The 6000-nt window shown below is 42.0% G+C and overlaps 1 protein-coding gene across 1 annotated transcript in view; it reads left to right on the top strand.

Annotated features, from left to right (window-relative positions):
- Window positions 1–1305: 1305 nt before the first annotated feature.
- ndrg2 (NDRG family member 2) overlaps window positions 1306–6000 on the top strand; it is a 118013-nt gene continuing 113318 nt past the window's right edge. Inside the window, exon 1 of the mRNA XM_052141889.1 lies at window positions 1306–1525. The gene's annotated coding sequence lies outside the window, so the exon portion shown is untranslated. The remainder of the gene's footprint in view (window positions 1526–6000) is intronic.

Below are 6000 nucleotides of genomic sequence, written 5' to 3'. Positions count from 1 at the left end.
CAAGTGGGTGTACTGGGACAGGGCCTTACACTTGATTAATGATTTAAAAAGTTAGCGACACTAGAACGCATTTAATACTTTTACAATACAATCTTACAAGACAATTAGGCCTACTCCTAGTATCTATTAAAATATAAAAACACTCAAAACTTTGTTAATCAAAAACCAACTAAAACATTTCTATGACTTTCAAGAGTGAAGCATGATTACCTCTCTGGAATGATTTTCATCTCTTCGTGCCTTGACTTCTCCACTAAAGCTAAATACTTAGATTTATGTTGATTAAATTGAATCTTTTTAAGACAAGGCAAATGCATATGCAATTAAAAAAAAAATGTGAATCAAATACTTTATAGATATACTCTATAGGAATATTTTTCTTAAATAAATTCTCCCGACTTATAATGCACTATCAGTCACTATCTGATATAACTTGCTCTTTAATGAAGTGGTTTAGGTGCAAGCCTGTTCCTATTCTCTATACAGATTCAAATAAATATCCCTTGCCTTAACACATAGTCATTATTCAATAGTTTTAACACATTTTAGTAATTTAAATAGTAAAGCAATAAACTTTAACCTCTTTAGCACTCTCGTCAAGAAGAATAACTGTTCTCTCGTAATGCAGTTTGATTCGCGCGGACGCGAATGTGGTGTGAATAGTGTGTATATATATATATATATATATATATATATATATATATATATATAATGTGTGCGTACAAATTTAGTCTTGCAGATGCGTGACTCCTGCAGGACAAATGCAATCCTACTTGAATTACTTAAATTTGAAAACCCCTCGCCTACTTAATCTAGATTATTCAGGACATGACTGCCTGAGGCAGGCTGAGACGCTCCCTCCTCCAAGCGTTTTCATTCCTTTTGACAACTAACCATCGACACCATTTTGCGAATATCCTACATTTCTACAAGAAATTGGAGATACGTGTATTTATATCTTTTGGCCCGGCCCAAATAACACGAAGCTCCTGCTTAATACTGCATCGCAGTTGTAACCAGAACCTTGGAATGCGAACATGTTTTGTTCCACCAAGCAAGTCAACAACAGGCACGTACCATCCGAGAAAATAGGGGAATCATTTGAGAAGAAAAGGGTTTAGTACACATTCATAAAATGTTTATCAATATGTTGGTGGGTTGGGTACACTAACAGAATACAATCATATACATACCATAATTCCCTTTAAATACATCAGCATATACGACTTAAACTCGATACCTTATATCGCGCTCCCCTATCTATTACTCCAGTCTCCTTATTTGATTGAAGGCTACATATTTTTTTTAACTATTTTTTTGTGGCTGCTGAAAGGGCTAAACGGGGTAGAAACGACAGAAGGGAAAATAACAACGTCGGTGGAAAGAAAGCGAGAGCTTAAAAGCACTGGGAGCGAACCAAGGTCAAGAAAAATATATATTGCTAAAGCAAGGGAGTCCCGGCATTGGTGATTTCTATATTTTAGAGAACTTACGCGCGCCAACATCATATTTGTTTACATAAGAGGTAAGTGCGTGCCACAACACGATTTCAAAATTGTTGCAAAACCGTGAACACATTATTTTTTATAAAAGCGTTAATTTTTAGTTGGCTATTTTGTGCTATAGTATTAACGTACTTTAACTGCATACGAATGTGTTGCCTAATAGCAAATGTCACAATATGTTTGGGCATATAATGGAATGAGACTTAAATATCCATGGAAGTCATCACAATGCTGAAAATATCCCTGTAAACGTGTTTTTAAATGCATGCAACAATGTGATACCAAATACAAAATGTCACGATTTGTTTGTGTATATAATAGAATGAGACTTAAATATCCATGGAAGTTCTCATAATGCTGAAAATATCCCTTTGAACGACAGAGGAAACCTGACCCCAATCTTTTCCAGTGGCTGGAAACTTGCAAACATTAAAGTTACATAAAAATTATGTGCAGCATTATGTGCTTTGGCTGCTTAAAAACCACCATCAACTAAACACTGATACACTGACATATTTTTAAATGAGCCTGATACGATGCCACATTAGTGGTTTAATTGACGTTTGCATGCTCGGTGCTCCTATAAATCCACGTCAAATCTTATGGACAAATAAGTGTTGGTTTCGGTTTGAAAGCTGAATTGTATAAGCATGTCATGGTCATATTTATTGGATTGTAAGCGTTGTGTAAGAGAAATGCATATCTACTGCTTTTTTTTTTTTTTTATTTTTTTTTTTAAGAAAAACATTTATATCTGCACCTCCAGTTTTGGGGCTTTCTGCAGTTCTGTCAAACTCTTTATTCAAGGTGTCTTATACAAAGATAGAACGCTTTTCGAGCGCTGGATGAGAATGTGTCATGCCAGATTCACACATAGGCTACTCCATGGCCACGTTCACACAGCAGCAGAATACGGTTGTCAGTCCTGTTTTAAGTGCTTAATATGGTAACATTCACACACACGTCGGTTATTTACAAGAGTGACAACCGCATTCTATAACCGAAATGACACCTGCACATTTTCAGAACTCTCAGCCGCATTTCAGCATTTTAATTTACAAACCTGTGCTTTGTAAATGGAACCGTACTGGAAAGCCACGCTGCACTGTAAACGCAAATGTCTCGTGTCAATCGGGAGAGGTTTCATTAACTCACAGAGATGGAAATATGAGCTGCGTGTAATTCAAAGATCCAACCGCTGTCTTTCACCGAAGCTGTGCGACAAATGCTGGACTTGGTTAAAAAGCATTCAAAACCACTGTTGGTTAATTATGATGTGATAAATGACCTTGCACCTCATTTGGACTTGTTTATTTAATAACGTGGCATCATTTGGGAAAATACACACCGATGTTATGGACGGCGTCATGTTTGATATTTACTTTAGTCATTGTCACTATAGTTACAGGTGTTAGAATATGGGCTTGACTTCAGTTGTTCATTCAAACAGACAGCTTTCAAGCAGCTATTTTAAGATGTTGTATGAACGTCTCAGTTACGTACGTAACCTCGGTTCCCTGAGACGAAGGGAACGAGACATTGCGTTACTAACGCTTATGGGGAGTGCCTTCATACATGACCTATTTGAAACCTCTCTACAATAACGCCAATATTCTAATGTTGGCTATGGTGTTTGAGCCCCAACTGTTTTGGCGCTGACCGCTCGTTTCGGCGCGAACTGACCACTATAAAACAGGTGCACACACACCATTTCCTCAGAATTTCTGACTGAGAACAAGGAGCGCATTGGTCTCACCTCAAGAACTCTGAGTCTTGTGGTGCGGCTAGCGTTCGCAATGTCTCGTTCCCTTCGTCTCAGGGAACCGAGGTTACGTACGTAACCGAGACATTCCCTTACGACTTCAGTCCACTTGACATTGCGTTACTAACGCATATGGGGAACAGAATTCCATCACGCCGCACTACATGACATAACTTCCTAAAGAGGAAACATGGCAGCGCAGTCTTAAGGGACGACGACCGACATGAGTATGCCGCAGTGAGTGATCCTCATGATGGCCAGGAGGAGAGCACTCATAATGAAAATATGAGCTATAGCCTTATAGTATGAATTACTCCTTATGAACCCGGCCGGGAAGGGAGTTTATTTATAATGAAGTGCTTGTGACTTATGGAATTATAACAGCCTGAATGCAGGCAGTTGTGTAAATGATGCAGAGCCCGTACTTAAAAAGGGGGCATAAGTAAATATCTATCTATCTATCTATCTATCTATCTATCTATCATATCTATCTATCTATCTATATATATATATATATATATATATATATATATATATATATATATATATATATGGCCAATGAATAGCAAGTGCTCTAAACAGAGGGGACTTGTGAAGAAAGAGACGTTACGTCTAGGTTGTAAAACCTTGCGAACATGTTTTGTGAGGACCATCCTGCTGCAAAACATATGTCTTGTAAGGACACACCATTCGTCCATGCCCATGAGGAGGCCATGCTTCTAGTTGAGTGTGCTTTAACACCAATTGGGCAAGTCTGACCCTGTGATTCGTAAGCCAGTGTAATTGCATCGACCATCCAGTGAGAAAGTCTTTGCTTGGAGATGGACATTCCTTTTGTGCGTCCTCCATAGCATATAAAAAGCTGATCAGACAGTCTGAACTGGCAAGTACGCTCAACGTATGTGGGCATAACAATTGCAATGATTGTTCCTCATCCGAATTAAATAGGGGAGGGAAGAATGCCTGGAGGTGAACCACTTGCACTTTGAAGGGTGTGGTCAGAACCTTGGGTACATAGCCTTTCCTGGGTTTGACAGTGGCTCTTGAAAGGCCGGGGCCAAACTCCAGACAAGAATTGTCAACTGATAACGCATGTAGGTCACCGACCCGTTTTACTGAGGCCAGAACCAGCAGTAGTGTGGTCTTAACGGAAAGCATGCCAAAGGCTCGAAAGGGGGCCCTGCAAGAGCTTAAAGTTAGGTCCCAAGTCGGGATTGTAGCTGGCCGAGGCGGGTTTAATCGTCTTGCTCCTTTTAGGAACTTTATGATTAAATCATGCATGCCTATAGAGGCGCTGGCTTCATGTGCATGATACACAGCTATAGTTGCCACATACACTTTGAGCGTTGACGGGGTGAGTCCTGCGTCTAATCGCTCTTGAAGAAATATAAAAATTTCATGTATGGGGCAGTTTACTGGGTCCTTACTACGTGAGAGACACCAGTCAGTGAAAACCTTCCATTTTAGTGCATAGAGGCGTCTTGTGGACTGTGCACTGGCTTGTAAATTGGTGTTCATGACAGAACGCATCAGTTCTGGTGCGTGTAGTTCGCCCCGTTCAGTGGCCACACATGCAGGTTGCACAGCTGGGGCTGGGGATGCCAGATTGTGCCGTGTGCCTGAGAGAGGAGATCCCTCCTCAGCGGTATTTCCCATCTCTATCATTTCTGGAAACCATGGCTGGTTGGGTCATCTCGGCACAACTAATAGAACCGTTTCCTTGTCCTCCCGGACTTTGCATATGACAGAGTGGATTAAGCATAGTGGAGAAAACACGTATTTGCATTTCGCCGGCCATTTGTGTGCCATTGCATCCGTTCCCAACGGGGCTTGGGACTTCGAATACCAAAGGGGACAGTGGGCATTCTCCACTGAGGCAAATAGGTCGATTTCTGCTTTTCCGAATATTTCCCAAATCCTCGACACTGTCTGAGGATGAAGTCTCCAATCGCCTGGTATCACCCCTTGGCGTGACAGTAGGTCCGCGCCGTAATTCATGCAGCCTGGGACATATGTCGGGAGAGGAGATGACGCTCGCTCCATAGGAGGAGGTGCTGTGTCAGTCTCAGCAGTGGCGGTGAATGAATCCCACCTTGGCGGTTTATATATGCGAAAACTGACATGTTGTCTGAGCGAACCAGGACATGACAGTTCGCTATTTCTGACTGAAAAGCCTTCAAGGCTAGAATTACAGCCGATAGTTATATGCCACACTGCCCCCCCAACCTGTGTTGGAAGCACCTGTAGTCACCACTTTCCGCCTGATAATTTGTCCCAGCGCCATACCTCGCTGGTAAAATGAAGGAGCTGTCCATGGTACCAATGCAGCTATACAGCGGCGGGATATAGTGTGACACATGCGCACTTGGCCCCAAGCATGTTGTGGCACACAGCGCTTCAGCCAGCACTGAAGTGGTCCCCTGTGTACGAGACCTAATGGGATGACGGCCGATGCCGCCGCCATAAATCCCAGTGCTTTCTGAAACAGCTTCAGAGGAAGTGATCTCCCCAGTTTGAACTGAGACAGACACTGTAGAATAGCCTGAACGCGCTCGCTCGTGAGGTGCGCGCACCTGCTCGTGGAGTTGAGGTGGACTCCCAAAAAGGAGATATTTCGGCTGGGATAGAGCGTGCTCTTCACCCAGTTTACATTGAGGCCCAAGCTGTTTAGATGCTGAAGCAGTAAGTCTCTGTGTTGGCATAACAGAGCCTCTGATTGTGCTAGTAACAGCC

This window comes from Xyrauchen texanus, chromosome 2 (genome assembly GCF_025860055.1).
Source record: "Xyrauchen texanus isolate HMW12.3.18 chromosome 2, RBS_HiC_50CHRs, whole genome shotgun sequence".
Classification (NCBI taxonomy): Eukaryota; Metazoa; Chordata; class Actinopteri; order Cypriniformes; family Catostomidae; genus Xyrauchen; species Xyrauchen texanus.
This window is presented reverse-complemented; position numbering and strand designations above follow the sequence as displayed.